At 38.5% G+C, this 17,995-nt stretch overlaps 1 protein-coding gene across 2 annotated transcripts in view; it reads left to right on the forward strand.

Moving 5' to 3' along the window:
• Positions 1–5,828: 5,828 nt before the first annotated feature.
• Positions 5,829–17,995, forward strand: part of HSD3B7 (hydroxy-delta-5-steroid dehydrogenase, 3 beta- and steroid delta-isomerase 7) — a 562,140-nt gene continuing 549,973 nt past the window's right edge. The window contains exon 1 of one of the 2 annotated variants that reach the window (XM_044086232.1): positions 5,829–5,941. The gene's annotated coding sequence lies outside the window, so the exon portion shown is untranslated. Of the gene's footprint in view, positions 5,942–7,080; positions 7,232–17,995 lie in introns of those variants that run through there. The other variant, XM_044086231.1, reaches the window with a different exon arrangement.

Here is a 17,995-nt window from a genome sequence, read left to right on the forward strand (position 1 = left end):
TACAGTCATCCCCTCTCTATAAAGGAGGAGTGACTAGAGACCCTAGAAATTATCACCCCATTAGCCTGACAAGTATGATACGTAAGGCTATGCAGCGCATCATCATGGACCTAATTAACAAGGATACAGGGAATCTCCAAACTCTAGATCCCATGCAATTTGGTTTTGTGAAAGGTAGATCATACCTGCTCAACCTGGTTGACTTCTTTGACTCAGTCACTAGAGCGGTGGATGAAGGTAAGGGAGTTCATGCAGCCTACCTCAATCTGGCCAAGGCCTTTGATACCATTCCTCACTCAGGAATTATTGATAAACTCACCAAACCAGGCATCAACCCCTATATCATTAGGTGGGTTGCAAATTGGTTCACAGATAGAACCCACAGTGTGAAAGTAGCAGAGTCCAAGTCAGACTGCCGACCAGTCACAAATGGAGTCCCACAGGGATCGGTCCTGGGTCCTCACCTGTTTGGCATCTACTTTTCAGAAGTCCAGGCCAACATGGAGGGAGTCTGGCTGACCAGATTTGCAGATGACTGCAAGCTGGGAGCCATTATTAACTCCCCAGGTGATGCAGACATCCTATAGAAAGGCCTCACTGAGACCAATGACTGGTGTCGAAACCATGGCCTTAAGCTTAATGCCAAAAAATGCGTCATCATCCCCTTTGGGAAAAACTCGGTTCCCACTAATTACCCCATTGATGGGACCCCACTGAACAATGAAGATGTTATAAGAGATCTGGGAACAAAGGTTGACAGCAACTTCTCCTTCGACCACCACATTGCCACTGTGGTCAAAAAGTCCTTCTGTGTGGCACATCTCATTACCAAGGGTTTTGCATCCAGGAAGAAAGCGGTCATCATCTCTCTCTACTCTTCCCTCATTAGACCAATCATAGAGTATAATGACCCATTTGGCATGTACCTCACTAAACACCTGCAACAGCTGGAGAGGCCACAAAAGTACCCCACGAAGAAGATCCTAGGCCTTAAACACATGTCCCACATAGACAGACTCAAAAAACTCCAGCTATTCTCTGCCTCATATTGTCTGCTAAGAAGTGATCTCTGCTTGATTTACAAAGCCATGTCTGACCCAGCACTGTTAGAAATGCTACATCTAAAGAAATCCCAATCCCTCCGCAGCACATGCTCCAGAGACCTCAACCTCATTACCACAATCAACAGAACATGCTGGAGGGACAGGTTCATAACCCAGAGACTACCCATGCTCTGGAATAGACTTCCCATACATGTCAAACAGAGCACCTCACTAGCCCTCTTCAAGCGAAATCTTGATGAGTGGATGGGAAATAGAACGTTCACCCCGGGGACCACTGCAGCGGCTCTACTTGATAGAGGCTTAGAGAACTAACGACGGGCAGCACAATGCCAGGGCACTTCTATGGGCTAGACTTGTAAAGGCCCCAGGGCCATTAGCCTAGTACACACCTATGAACCTGTGAACCTATGAAAGAAGACACACATCTTATATCTACTTTTCAGAAGCAGTATAGTGTACAATACTAAAGTGTATAGATTTTACACAGTCTCTTAGATAATGCCCTTATATTGTCACTGTCTTTAAATACGTTTCTGAGTAGTATCCCACATTCCTACTAGAAGTGGGAAGAATTATGTGCTATTTGGTATTCAAGTGTTATGCTGATTGGATGCCCATATTTTTAGCTGGGTGTGCCTAATTTTCTAAGGCCTTTGTACCTATTTTCAATGAGTGTAGCTTGAGATGTAGAACTTTCTGGCAGTGAATAAAGTCAGATAAGGTGGGTAAAACTCAAATAGTAGGATTTACCCTTACAGTGACCCTGCCTAAAGAGGATGTAAAGATATCTGCTACTTTTAAATGGTACCCATGCAATCTGAAGCTAATGAACAGGCACCATAGCTCCAGTTTCCTTTGGCTGCTTGGCAATCTGGCTGAAAGTTGAAAGACATCACTGAAGAATTCCTCCTGAAATAAAATACTGAAGTCCTGAATCCTGAAGGAAAACAGCCTATTTAACTTTTCTAACCTTTAGTACAAGATTATTTTTCTTTGTAATATCTATTTTTGAGCCTTTGTTTGCCAGGCCATAATCCCTCCCCACTCACAGTGTGGCCCTTTTGTTCCTTTTCTACTGGACTGGAGCAGTACCACACATTTGCTCATTAAGGGTGATCCTATCCCTTCAGTATGGATCAGTCTCAAATGAAGCCCTGTTTTTTTCTTTCTGGGCTGTGACTGATGACTCCCAAGTCATCTGAAGGCTGTCATCCTTATCTGACTTTGTAATTTCTGTATGACCTGCTCTCCAGTGCCTGGTGGCTGGACAAGACAGTGAAATACAAGGGCTTGCAATAAAAGGGCATGAGTGCATATTTGCATACAACTAGCATGGCTACATTGCAAATGTAATGCTTGATAGCCTAAAGTCCTGTCATTTTTGGTTTGTACAGGAGCCAGTGCCCATCTTTCAACAGGTAGCACGGATGCAACAAAAACATGCCTCCTCCCTTCCTCCAGGATGAGTGAGTCAGTATCAGCTGATCACATGCCCCTTCCAACTGGGTTTTCCAGTGTCTAAGCCTGCTAACAGAACTCAGGTCACATGTACAGCCAGTGCTTCAAGTCTCTGTACCAGACTTTAAAATAATTTAATAATTAATAATTCAGCTACAATTTTATTGAAAAAGAAATTTCCACAGCTCAGACATGAAACTAGTCTTTATTGTTTTGTAATTTTTCACCCTTCTCTGTGCCCTTCATGTTTTGAGTTCCACCCAACTATCAAGCTAAAGAATCTATTGATTCAAATCATAGCTCCTGCTACTGTTTGTCTAGAATGTATAGTATTTTCTCATAGCCTGTGTCTTCTAGCCACTGATCATTTTAGTTACTTGTCTTTGAACATGTTTGACTATTCTGATATCCTTCTTCAGATGCAGTGTTTTAGACAAGCATGTAGTATTTTTGGTAAGGCCCTGTGATGCACTGAATTGCAAAAGAATTGCTTATGGACTGCATCTGTCATGTAGTACACCAGGGCATCCTAGTCTTCCTTCCACTGTCCTCCGTTCAACTCTTAAAGACTATCTTCATCACCTTCTACTACTGCTTTGTTTGTTTCTTTCGGCTTTTCCTGGTTAGGGGTCGCCACAGCAGAACTCCAGTCCGCTAATGATTGGTAGTGGATTTTTATGTACCTGGTTACCAGCCCTGATGCACAACCTTCAATGAAGGCACACCCCATTCACGTATGCCTCCACTCAGAAGACGCTCTAGCTGAGAGTTGAACGAGACAACGTCTTACTATGAGGCGACAACGCTACCGCAGCACCACCACTGCAGTACCTTCTACTGCTGCTCCCATAAGGAATTGCTATTTTGGGTTCTTTACATCTTTATTTATTTATTTGTTTGTTTGTTTATGTATTTATTTAGTTCTATGTGTTGATCAGGTAAGTGGACTAGTCTGTTCACCATCTGCCTCTGATATTACTAATGTTCTCATCCTTATGTCATCTGGAGATCAAATCCTTATTCTATACAAATAATTTGGGATAACAGGAAATAATACTAGCTATAGAGTTGGCCAAGATGCTGGCCCCTGAAACATCTTGCTTGCAACTTGCTGTGCAGATGACTTCACGTCCTAGTGACTACCTTGTTCTATAGCAGATAACTTTTCACCAGCTTAATTGCTGCAACTTCTCTGTTTGCTTTTGAAAGGGATGGGACAATGACCTTTTGAAGCATAGACATGTTGTAACTCAACATTAGAGTTCAGTCGTAAATCTTCTGCCTCACAGCTCCAGAGTCAGGTGTGCAATCTTGAATTATAGTAACTGTCTGTGTGAAGTTTGCATGTTCTCTCGGTGTCAGTATTTGCTTTCTCTGTCTACTCTGTTTACTTCCCAAAGACATGCTGATTAACTTGTCTGGAGGTTAGCACAGAGGACTAAGGCTATGAGATGATAATGAGATGATAATGAGATGATAATGAGATGATAATGAGATACTCCTTGTGTAAGGTTTGATTCTCTCAGCCTTCATTTACCTACTGTTTCCTTGTGCAAGCCACTTAACCAGGCAGTGCTTTGGGGCAATTGGGAATTTGGGCTAAACTGCTTAACGGTGTCCTTAACTGCATATCTAATAACTACCTATGAGCCTCAACTGAATTGTGCCTGTGTGTGCATAGTCATAGTTACCTTATCTAGTACCTGATGTAGTTCCTTAAGCTACTGCCTTTGACTGTATTCTTTACACATTTTACATTAATTACCTTAACCTTAACCTGGATAAGCCCCCTCATGGCTAATTCCATCATGCTTTACTACTAAGTAGATCATGGTTTCTCCAATACCGTTTATCTCTTCTTCCCAGCAGGCTGCTGGAGACCATAGCATTTTCCTTTAACCCAGCTCAGCAGGGTACACTTGAAACCCTTATGAGGAGGTGTCCCCCTCCCCAATACATTTCACATCACAATCGTATCAATAAAATCACCATCATTTGGGGAAGGCCTTATTCATACCTTACCTTGTCCTAGGAAGGACGATTAGTTATCCCATAAAATACTATTTTGACCATATCCATAGGATGCATTAGCAATGCTGTAACTACCTGGGCCCTAAATGTTATCATCCATCAAATGGGGGATCAAAACCCAAACCTTACAAAACAAAGCAGGGGGAAATTAATCCTCACCCTCTTACCAGACATGAGCAGGAGTAGATGGAAACTAGCTTCCACTGTGGATCTATCTGCCTAAAACCGTGTGCCTTGCTAATTGTGATGAGTTTTTTGAATGTGTGTGTGTGTGGGGGGGGGGGGGGCTGTTAAACTCACCAATCCAAGATGAAGAGGCCTGGCAAATTTACTTGCTTCTACTACTTGGGATCCTGACTAAACCCCATTCCTCCAAACATTGAACTTCCAACTATATCCTCCTTCTGCTTGAAAACTGTCTCCTCTTCCTTGGTCTTGACCTGCAAATCATTTTTGGCTCAAAGTAGTGGAGGAAAGCCGTGATGAAGCAGTCTGTTCCCAAACCCTTTTTAATTTGCAAATACAGTCAGAACTTACTGTGAGGTTTTCTTACTGTTTGCATTTCTTTCTCCCTTTTTTTTTTAATCTGTAGCCTTGAAACCATCAGTCCTACTCTCCCTACAGTTTAAACAATGAAACTAGTTAATATGACAGGGTGGGTAGTTGTTAGTTTGAAGTCAGGAAAGAGTCTTGTTTCATAGCCAGCACAGGACAACAAAATTATGTAACGAGCTGTGAATGTTCTTATTGTAGACGAGGGTACAGTTTGCAGTTATATTCTACACAGCAATAAACAAATAACTTGATCAATAATTGTTGTTAGTCCTCTAGCGCTCTCAGAAAAAGAAACACTTTTGCTTAATATGCCTTTTTTGTTAAGAGATAGCAAAAAAAAAAAATATTTAATGCCTAACTGAAAAGCGAACCGAAACATTGCAGACAGTGTTGATGACTTCCACAATAGGATGTGAAATAATCTGCAGAGCAAGTTGCAAGCGGGAATCCAGGATTTTATGAGGAATCCAGCAGCAGTTATTGGTGTCTATTCATTCTACGATTTGATGGTCTGGGGGGTTGGTGTACACTGTGTTGTAATGTAGTCCTAAAGATTAATAAGCATACCTACCTGTTTAAGAAAGCCAAATAAAATCTGACAGCTATTACAGTTTATACATTATATTTTGCTGTACTGCAGATCATGGCCAGCAGGTGGCAGGCTTAGGTACACTTGCATACGAAACAAGCAACAGGTTTTGAAACCAGAGGGATGCAGTAGTATGTATGTACAGAATCTCCGCATATCATGTGGAATGAACAGATCTGGATTCTATCCTTAGCCTTCAGGCTTCAACACTACAGTCTAGAACTGGGGTGACATCCTACACCACGTAAGTAACTTTGAGACTATACCTTTCAATACAGCTAGGGTGTTGTTTTGGATTGAACAGAGGAAGAAAATGTTTCTTAACTGCAGGAAATTATGACAGCTGCACCAGTATTTCGCAGACGAAGAGCATATACCACCTGCCTTATATACTATTCTGTGTTGAGGAAGTGGTGTAACTGAGAAGTGGGGTACTAAAAGATAAGCTGTAGGCAAGGGAGGAAGTACCCACCTTCAACCACTTCTATCTAGCTATCTAACATTGCTATGAGGTTCAAGGTTTGAGAAGATGCGTATGTAATACTGCATTTATAAGGTTACTTCTGTGCACTGACATAAAATACACACAAATGCAAGCACTTTGGATTGTAAAGTTTACATTGCTTTCTCAGCATGGTAGATTTATATCTTTCAAGTCTGATTGAAGGAAGGGTAGAACAGTTCTATGCAGTAAAATCAATATTTGCAAAATCTGTCTTTCGTGCTCCGTTGCTTTGAAGTCTGTACTGTTTATTACTCAGCAAGTATTTTCATTTCTGCATTTTCTGCAACCTTGGACTTTGTGCCATCTGGACTGGTGATTACATTTCCATCAATGTTTATTATATGCTCTGTATTTTTGCATGGTTTCTGGGACTTAAAATGTACCAGCGCAAGATCAGCATATTAATGTAGTAAAGAAACTCTAAATAAGCAAAAATAAAGTGTTTTCACAGTGGATGTTTCTGCTTAATCATTTACTGATAATATTCGGTTTATGTATTCAAAACTTTTGGCCAAGCAGTTTGTAATTAATAGTAAATGCTCAGAGGCTAGGGAAGGAATGTGAGGTTAACATTTTAACTCATGTGCCACTCTCCCTCAGCACTAATAGCGCTAATGCTTTAACTAAAAGTATAAGTCTGTTATTTTAACTGTGTAACTCAACTGGACAAGAAAAAAAAAACTGTTTTCCATCTGCCTGCCAGCACCAGGCAGAACCTTTAAATTTTTTCCTGGTACCTGCCCAATATGTGAAGCTACCCAAAGAAACAAACCTATCAAAAGATTGGTTTTATCAGGAACTGCCCACACTAGCAGCCTTGACATATATACATCCCCCTGATACTTTAGCATAGCTATATAACGTGAATAGAATCAACACTGTAATACCCCCTACTAACTCAGTGAGTGGAACGAGTGAAGACATCAGTGTGGATTATTTTTTCAACAGTAGTATTAAGTGATTGTTTCTTCTTTGTCTTGGAATTAGTGGTCTGGAATTAGGTATACAGACACACTCTCTAAGAAAGTAGTAAGTACGGACTGTTTTATCAGTACAGTTAACTATTTACAAATATGGTTAGAGCTCATTATGATGCTAGTTTTGTAGCTGCAAGTTGTATAACCTTGTTCTCTGCCTAGCTGTGGAGGATGCATACAGCAGGGGCAAGGCTCTTTCCTAGACTGGCTATCCATACATCACCTGCTACTTGAAATGCAGTACCTTAGCACTTCAAAGGCAATGGCTCGGATGCCAGTTTCCATTGTAATACTGTTTCTATCTCAGTGGTTGACATCTTTCAGGTGGCCGAACAGATAACAATTGTTTTCTGGGTTTGAAGAATGTGAAATAGTTTGATATGCATAACTAATTGAACCTGTTCTTTCAGCTTTCTGATGCCAAGTACACATTTTTAATGCCAATATTTACTTCCCACCCAGTTTAACAGATGAAAGCCATTTCATTTTTTTAATATGCCTCTCCTGGTTTACTTCTTGACAAATTACCATTCATCTGGTTAAACAGCTGGACCAGTTTGCCTTAGATACATTTTTTTCTATTTTCCTACTTAAGATGCATATAGATTGTACTGTAGGTGTTAATTCAGGAGTATGCATTTGCTTGTATTCATTGATATATCACACCCTGGCTTGTACGTATGTCTTGTTGTAGTTTAACTGATTTGGGATGCGGCTGAGAAAAGGTTGCTCAGACCACTGCATCCTCCTGGTCACATGATATTCATTCTCCTTTGAAAGGAAACATGCATGCCAATTGCTTATTATGTGCATCAATGTATTCTGCTCCACAGTATGCACCACAGGTGTGTTTGGATACTGTTATTTGGGACATGCATTTATAATAACTTTGCTGTGTTCCACAGGCATGCTTGGATACTATTTGGGACACAGGTTTATAATAACTTTGCTGTGTTCCACAGGCATGCTTGGATACTGTTATTTTTGGGACGTACATTTTTAATAACTTTGCTGTGTTCCACAGGCATGCTTGGATACTGTTATTTGGGACACAGGTTTGTCATAACTTTGCTGTATTCCACAGGCATGCTTGGATACTGTTATTTGGGACACAGGTTTGTCATAACTTTGCTGTATTCCACAGGCATGCTTTGATACTATTATTTGGGACACAGGTTTGTAATAACTTTGCCGTGTTCCACAGGTATGCTTGGATACTGTTATTTCAGACACAGGTTTATAATAACTTTGCTGTGTTCCACAGGTGTGCTTGGATACTGTTATTTGGGAAACAGGTTTGTAATAACTTTGCTGTGTTCCACAGGTGTACTTGGATACTGTTGTTTGGGATATAGTTTTGTAATAACTTTGCTGTGTTCCACAGGCATGCTTGAATACTGTTATTTGGCATACTGGTTTGTAATAATTTTGCTGTGTTCCACAGATGTGCTTGGATGCTGTTATATGGGACATAGGTTTGTAATAACTTTGCTGTGTTCTCTGCTTTGTCTTTTATATTATTATTGATTATGCCTATCCAGTGATTTCCCATGCCTAATATCTCAGCCTGCACATAGCTGGTGACACTGCAACACCTGTGGACCAAGGTTAGAGCACAGTCACTTCTTCTTCTTTTTCCCGGTTAGGGGTCACCACAGCAGAACATCTGTCTACTCATGATTGGCAGTGGAGTTTTACAGTGTCAAGCTGCCAGCCTGGCACCCAACCTTCCACAGAAGGCACACACAAATGCATGCACTCACTCACACCTAGGCCAATTTAGAGTATCCAATCCACCTACAGTATGTCTTTGGGAGGAAACCGGAGCACCTGCAGGAAACCCACGCGACCACAGGGAGGACATGCAGACTCTGCACAGAAGGCACCCCAGCCGAGGATCGAACCAAAGAACCTCTTGCTGTGAGGTGACAACGCTAACGACTGCACCACCGTGGATGCCCATTCGAGCACAGTCACTAAAAAAACAAAAAATAAACTTTAGCAGTTTCTAAGTTTTTTTATGTTTTTTACCCCTCATGTTTATTTCAGAATTCATAACCTAGCCAGCAACGCAAATAATTATAGACTCTGCCAAAGCAACCTTTTTCTTCTTAATTCATTTATTAGTTTAGTCTTAGAGGAGAGATAAACTGGTTGAGAGTTATCAGCATTATTTGATAAATTCCCTTGATAAAATAATTCTCTGACTGCATCTTGAGGCTGTTACCTCAATGTGGCTTCTTCTGCTTGCACTATTTTTGAATATCAGTGCCTTTCTGTACAGAGTTAACAGTTTACTATAAGTTCAGACTAATGGCTTCCCATTAAAAATTTTCATTCAGAATCTGACGTCTTGTTATGTGTACCTTTCTGTAAGACAGATTAAAAACAAAACAGCTTCTAATTAACAGCAGCACAAGCCAACAGAGCTTTTTACCGTTTATTTAATCAGCTGCTACATTGCGTTCTTGTCAAATGAGGCTTAACAGTATAGCTGCAGATCAGTGTATTCTAATAAAAAGGTGAGGAAGCGGATGGACACTTTCACCTGCCAACAGATTAAAATAAATATATTCTTCGCATGTACATATATTATTTTTTACAGAAGCTTGCACTTTTCCATTTTATTTATATGTATGTGCATGTATATTGTATTAAACGAAAACATTAGGAAGTTACTTGATTGTATGGTTCTTCTGCTAGATGGTTACAGCAGATGAGTGCTTGTGCATCTGTGGCTTGTGACTATGCATGGGCACATATATATATACATACATATATATATATATATATATATATATATATATATGTGTGTGTGTGTGTGTGTGTGTGTGTGTGTACATGCATATGTGTGTGTGTGTGTGTGTGTGTGTGTGTGTGTGTGTGTGTGTGTGTGTGAGCATATGTGTGTGTATATGCATGCATGTGTGTGTATATGCATGCATGTGTATGTGTGTGTGTGTGTGTGTGTGTGTTTGTGTGTGTGTGAGCGTGCATGCGTGTGTGTATACATGCATATGTGTGTGAGTGTGTGTGCATGCAACAGTAAAGACATTGCATGCAAGCAAACGGTTAACGCAAAGTGTTGAGGAGTCAACTTTAATGTGTTAGTCAAGCTCTAGCATTAATATTTATATTGCAAGTGATAATTAATAAATGTAAGGAAATATAAAAATAAAGAAAACACTAAACCATTTCTGATCTATCTAAACAGTTCAGATGCTTGGCTATTTTTAAGGAGATAGGGATACAGTGTACCACAGCTGTCAAGTTGAATACTTCCCCCAGGGATAACCATTAGGAAGACATTAGTTCACAAGGCAAAAAATATAAAGATTTTTTTAAACTGGGGTGGGGTGGAGGGTGGGAGCATGCAGGGAGGAGAATATTCACTGTTATGTGCTTAAACTGCTACATCTACAGATGATTCAAGTCTGTACAACTGCCAAAGCTTAAAATGTTTTGGGTGGACATCAATGCCAATGTTGTCATCTCAGTCTGATGTATATTATTTTGCATGGTTTTAAATTGTTTTCATCTACTGACCAATTTTTAAAAGAAACCATGGTGTATGCATTTGTGTGTGCGTTGAGGGATATATTAAACTATGGACGGCAGATCATAATATTGGAAAATTGTGAAGTACATACACTATATGCCGCATAAACTATATACACTAAATGAAATAAGTGCTTGTAACACTTCAGTACTTAGAAACTTATTGAAATGTCCTATATTACACTTAATGCAGTTCTGGATAATGGGTGAGCTGCTACTGTAAAGAGAGCTCATGTAAAATTGGTCAGATATTCTGCAATACATAACGTGAGTACTGAGTGCAACTTAATCAATAAAACATAGTATATGTGTGTGTGTGTGTGTGTGTGTGTGGGGGGCATGTGAGCATGTTTGTTTATAAAAATAAAATGACATGCAGCTTTACAGCCACCCATATGAGAAAATCAGGGCAAAGGGGTAATAAAGATAAAACAAAAAGTAAAAATAATATTCAAACTAAATAAAGAAAATGAATAGAACAACATACAAAGAAGTAAAATGGGAAAAAAGACAGTAATTCAGAAAGATCACAAAATTAAGGAGAGCATTTGTTTTTTGTTGTGTGGGCAGCTGTTAGTGAATTTGTTCCACTACATTTACATGTCTTCTACGTTTCCAAAGTCAGTCAGATGTGCAGCAGTCATGCATGCATACTGTATCTGAGTGAGGACTGCCTGTGATAATCCTAGATGAGAGTCAAAAATATGAAATAACATGGTATCAGAAGTAAAGGGAAAAAAATGACACTACAACAATTAATCGGGTTGTCAATACATATCAGTCATAGTTTAGTATGCAGGCCTACCAGTCATGAATAGTATTGCACCTATCTGGCAACATTGTCTCAAGTCACTCTGCCATAGATCTCCTTGCAGTTAGGTGTAAATGGAAAAATAAAGGGTTGTTATGTCTAGCCAATGAAAAATTCTATCACTCATGGAAGTATACTTCCTCTTTGGTTCATAGATTAGTACTAAGCTAACTGTCCTTGTGAGTCATTTAAGCCTAGCCAATTGTCCCATGTGAGACTCAAACCCTGCACCTTGTGTTTGCAAGGCAAACACCTTAACCATTAGGTCACCCTCCCAACCCTTTGTGAGATTAAACAGGGCTAACCACTATTCCATTTGTATATGGAAGGTAGATAGTGATACTTCATTAGACTGGTGGGTTTCTTTGTTCCATGGTATTAAAACAAATATCTTCTATGATACTTAAAGTTGCTAGCAATAGAGTTGCATGCAAATATAAAACAATGGATCATCAAGGTGAGGTCGCTGTAACAGTAAATCAAAGTATTTGCATTCTATCCTACTACCTTAGCTTTATCTCAGTTTTCATTGCTTTTCACGTTATAATTTATTAATTTTATTAAGTTTATGATATGTAACAAGAAACCCCCCCACAAATGACAGCATTTTTGTTGGGAGGGGGGTGTTGCATTACACCCAGACTCGTATTTACAAGTCCTGTGGTCACACAACAGTAGAGAAAAGTGAAAACTCCTAGATTTCATTGTGCAGCATTGTCAAACTAATGTTTTAGACCACTGTAATAATGGAAGGACAAACATATATATATATGTGTGTGTGTGTGTGTGTGTGTGTGTGTGTGTGCGTGTGCATGTGCGTGTGTGTGTGCGTAAAATTGAAGTTATTTGCTTCTTTTTTAACAGCATCTGGTAACCATATCAGCTCTTTTTACAGAGTAACTATCCTGTATATTAAGGGATTGCAAAACTATGCTCATATATCTCTTCTGTTAGAGTTAAATTACACCACACCATGTTGGTTGGGGGGGGGTCTCTCCTCTCCCAGGAAAACATTTAAAAATCACATTTTCTTTAACAGACTGAATCCAGAAGCAAAGGTAGATAATAGAACCAAGGACAAAGAATATATTTTAGAACACCGAGCAATCCAAAAAGATAAAAATGCACTTTCCATAATATATGGACGGCACTTTGGTGCAGTGGTTAAATATTGTCACCTCACAGTAAGATGTTCTCCAGTTCAATTCTTGGATGGGGTGCTTTCTGTGTGGAGTTTGCATGTCCTCCCTGTGTTCATGTGGATTTCCTCTGGGTGCTCCGGTTTCCTCCCACATTCCAAAGACATGCATCTGGAGCATTTATCCCTAGGCCTCTGCTGAAAATAGGTTCTGTCCTAGTCAGACTTTCCTGGTCAGCAAATGTTAAATAAATAAAATAAAATATCATTGAACAGTTTCAGTTTCATAGTTACGGTCTGATGGTGTTGTCATTATTTGAAATAAATATCAGCTCAATAAACTTCAGATTATCAACTGTAGTAGTATCACATATCTTGGACTGATCTGGTTTAGCTAATGTGGCTTTTCTATTTGACCTTTTTAATTGTTTTGGTTTATGTTTGGGAAATATTGCAGTCACCCATAATGTTACAGACTTCAGGCTTTTGACAAGATGAGTGTTTTCAGAGTATGGCTAACCTATCCACTTACCCTGTACCGATGAGCCTATAAGAAGGGTGAAGCAAAAAAAGATTTTTAAAAAGTTAAGAGTACAGTCACAAACTATGGAAGTGGAACACTGGCATTTCCTTAAGGGGCCATTGTCATATTTCTAATGCCCCTCCTTCACTGGAGGTATAAGACAGTATGCAGTGGTGTCTCTGGTTTGCCTGAGTCTTTTATTGTTTTTGCCTGTGTGGCTTTTCTATGTGACCATTTTACTTGCTGATTTTGGACTTTTTAGAAGTAACCAGTAGTGTTTGAAAGCTGCTTACCAAGATTGTTTAGAAGGCTCTTGAAATAGTCATTGGTATTGGTTTGGCCAAGTCCCATTCCACAAAGAAACACAGAAACATAATCTGCTTTTTGAGCTATCTGTTATCACAGCCTTAGCAGTTTGGATGAATAAATAATTATGCGGCTAAAGGCAGCTTATCTGATGATGACTGTTCTCTTATGGTTTATTGGTCAAGGTCATTCATAGCGCAGGTGTAATTAAGACAGAATTTTTTAACTGTAATTTCAAAATTGACTAAGTACTTTGAGGATTTAAATCTTTTTATAACTGACCTAGATCTTTGTTCTTCGGTAAGTAATAGCCTAGCCTCCCTTGTGATCCTTTTTAAGCTCAGCCAATTTCCATTCTGGTGCACAAATTAACCTTTCCCATTTGGTATTAGATTAGCCTTACACATCTCATGGTCAGTAATGATATATTACCTCTGATGACAACAACTGGGATCATACTCTAAATAATTTCATGGTACCAGTGCATGAAATAAAGCATTTAGGAACTGTGTCAGTCTATTAATAGTCCATGGGGTGGTTTCTTGTTTAGCACAATGTTTTGACATACTTTCACTAACCTGTTAAGTATATTAGCACTTGAGAAAATGCCATCTTGAAAAGCACACCAACAGAAAGCTTGCTCATTTCTAGAAACACTGCTTAATTTTGGAGAAACACTGCATTCCTGTTAGCACAAGCACTGCATAACGACTTCACTCTAATAGCATCACAGAGTACATGATTCGGTGCGTATGTGTGTGTGTGTGTGTGTGTGTGTGTGTGTGTGTGTGTGTGTGTGTGTGTGTGTGTGTGTGTGTGTGTGTGTGTGTGTGTGTGTGTGTGTGTGTGTGTTATTTAAGCAATAATACATGGCATGCAGGACTGGTTATAGAATGATTTAGTCCCAATTGACAAGGCCTGATCCCAAGGCTAAATCAGAAAGCATCAAATTCAGTGGCCAGAAGGGCCTCATTCCAAAGGACCAAATGCTATGACTAGAAGGGACTCGATCCCATCTTAACCCACCCTTATGCTAAAGATTACTACAATGATATCATGGCATAAATGGCGTCTTTAGTGTTTTCCTTTTTTGATTCAAAAATGTGCACACTATTGAAAAAGAAAGAAAAAAGAGGAAGTTTTGCCTCCTTATGGTGGGTGGCATATGTTAATATTTTTTTGCAAGTTTTAATCTTTTTTCAGAGGTGAACTAGTGATGTTTTTAGAGATTATAAAATATTTTTAGTTGAACTGGGGAGACATGTAAAACTGCTGATAAGAAACTGTGTTTCAGAATGGAAAGATGTAGTCTTCAGGATGAAGCCAGAGGAACCAAAAACTCTGGTCGTTAAGGACTCAATCCTAGCAGGGCCCACACCTGTCTTCATGGATTATTGTGTGATTATATGTTTATACTACACTGTAGGTGTGATTTTTTGACAGAAACTGTGAACATTGAAAAAAAAGTGAAATATGAGCAGCCACTGACTGTTGATTATTGTCAGCTGCATGTCTGACAATGAAATTAGTTCTGATTTCTCCAAGTTCATATTTAAATAAAGTTTAGTCAGAATGTTAAGTCTACAATAAGGACATATTCTTTATTATAGGGTCTGTATCAAAACTTTGAGACTTCAAAAGAGCGAACGCTCTTACATCAAAAGTACGGAACAGAGATTTTGTTCTCAGGGAAAAAAATCTCTGTTCCAAAAAAACAAATAAAAAAACAAAACCACAGACAAAATAAAGTGGGGGCTTTGCCCCCCACATCCCCCTACTTAAATATACCAACTCAGACATCCCACCACAGTGGAGGAAACGGCAAAGTCCCAACAATGGCCCAGCAATTTTTTTCTCTGGGAAAAAAAATTGCTGTTCTGGCCATTCAACATTCTGTAGTTTCGCTTATTTGCAGTCAGTGTAAGAGCATTCGGTCTTTTGAAGTTTTGACTTCCTAATATAGACCCTTATTATAATATATATGTACATTTGTGTAAATGTTGCTTACCATAATTTTGCACATCTGTGGGAATAAGGCTTGGAAACAATAAATCGTAACATCTGAGTCTGTCCACATTATGTGTCTCTTTTGTCACACGGAATTTATTTTTCAAGCACATAAAGTGTGTAAACACAAATATTATTTTACAGTTACCCTTGTCAGACAAGGCTTACTCTCTTCATGAGCATATGTACTAAGGTATTGGATAATATATAATATGTAGGCAGCTTGTCTCCTGCACTGAGTAGTATGATTTGCAAAGTGATGTATGGCATGTTTTTCAAAAGGATTATAACCTGGCACTGCACTAATATATTTTCATTTTGTTAATCATGTAAAACAAAGTTGGCTTGGAACTCTTTTTTTTTTTTTTTTTTTTTTTACTAGAACAAATTGGGGAGAACGATTCCATAATTAAATGTAATAAACGTTGATACATTATAGAAGACAGCTCCATTGTATGTATAATAACACAAAGGTTCAGCAGAATACACACAACTCACAGAGGTTACATATTTCAGTGTTGCTGTCCCTGTATGTATCCTGTGGAAAAAAGTCTTTGGGAGAGGGACATATATTTTGACATCAGAAAATGATTGTCAGGTTCATGCATTTTTTTTCATGTTGTTTATTTGATAAGCTACAGGTCTTACTTATCGTATTTATTTATTATGTGTTATTTATTTATTTTCTTTTTTCCTTTTTTGACTGGTATCTTATTGTTCTTTTCAAATCCTCTTTCTAGCACTTGCGATGCTGGCCATGTGTCATTTCCATGCATTTTTTTAATTCAGTCGCTGTTACAGAAAGGTTATTATCGCCCACTATCCTTTCTGTGGAATAATTCCTCCTCATATCTTTCCTGACCTACCCAGTCACCCTTGAATTCCACAAATATTTGGTGATTATGGCAAGAGCTATGCCAAGCTGACAAGCATTTGCAAAACACTGGTGATTTGGCACTTGCCCTGAGCAAAATTTGTTTTGAAATCCAGCACTATTTTTTTAAACAGTCCAATTGTTCTCATCTCTCTTTCTCTCTGTCTTAATCTCATTCTTTTTTTTGAACATTGGGCCTCATTTAACACTACTATGGAATGTATTGAGGTACTTGGCTTCTGTTATCAATTCAGGAATTACAAGAGAACTAAAGCAGCCTTAGCAGGAATCCTCTGGGAACCATGAAACAAAATAAGTAACTCACTAATGTGGCTCTTCTTATATACTTTGGGGGGGGGGGGGTAACAAATCTGGATAATTTTTTAGAGTTTCCACCATTAAGACTATCAGAAAGAATAATATGAAAACAATATCAAGAGGGGAACTAAATATATAGGAACCACCATCAATCCACTATATAACATCATGTACAGAGCAACAGGAGGGGGAAGGTTATGGAAGAGGGACCAGGAAATAGAAATTTCAAAAGAGAATGACTTGGTATCCAGTCTTCATTATGAAGACTTTTACATCTTTAATTAAAGTGTAACTCCCCCACATTTTAGGCTATTTAAAAAAAACTTTTGTTCCCACCCTGTGATTTAATATTGTTGACTTACATTTGGAACCTAAACTGTATGTTAGAACATTATTACATCTTAGCCTCACTAACAATGGATGTGATACATCTCATTGCACAGGCTAGCAAGGAAAATATGATTAATAAACCTTTACAACTTATATTAAGACTTTTTGAGAACTGTGAAGCAGATTTATGTTGAAAAAGAGATTCTATAACTTGACAAAAAAAAAGAAAGAAAATCAATTTTTGAATGAATTGGCAGTTGACAAATCAGTAAGAATCACAAAGCCAGATTTTTTTTTGGGGGGGTCCTAATGGATCATATTGATTACATCATCAGAATGTACTGTATGTTGACAGATACCATTTTTTATCAAAAACCATCAAGAAATGGAATCAACATACCCTACAAGATTATTGACTGGATGTTGGATGATTTGATCTTACAAAAAATTAATAGATATTAAATTGCTCAACTTATAAGCTCTACCTCCCCTCATAAAAGCACAGATAACACCTCATTAAGACCATTGTCTCTACCTCTCGCCAAGTTTATGGACAATAAGTTAAAATCATTTTTCAGTCATATTGAATATGTATTAAGGGATTCTTGGCATTTTCTACAACATATTAATATTAATATTAATATGACCATGATATTTTGCTGGTGTCAGGAGATGTCCAAATTCTATTCACAGTGATACAAAAAGACATAGGTATTGAATTTTTTTTGAAGCTATTAATAGTAACAAGAACTTAACAAACATTGATAGTAGATTTGCTGAACAGTTTATGAAGTATGTCCGGGTTACAACTATTTTTATTTTGAGACTGGAATTTTGTCATCAGATACATGGTATGGCTATGCATCAACCCCCAATGTATGCTAATGGATACTATGGCACTGGGAAGGGACTTATTTATATTTCAGTCACCTTACAACATGACTTTAAATT

Source organism: Protopterus annectens, chromosome 10.part0, assembly GCF_019279795.1.
Source record: "Protopterus annectens isolate FY-2018-M chromosome 10.part0, PAN1.0, whole genome shotgun sequence".
NCBI classification, from domain to species: domain Eukaryota; kingdom Metazoa; phylum Chordata; order Ceratodontiformes; family Protopteridae; genus Protopterus; species Protopterus annectens.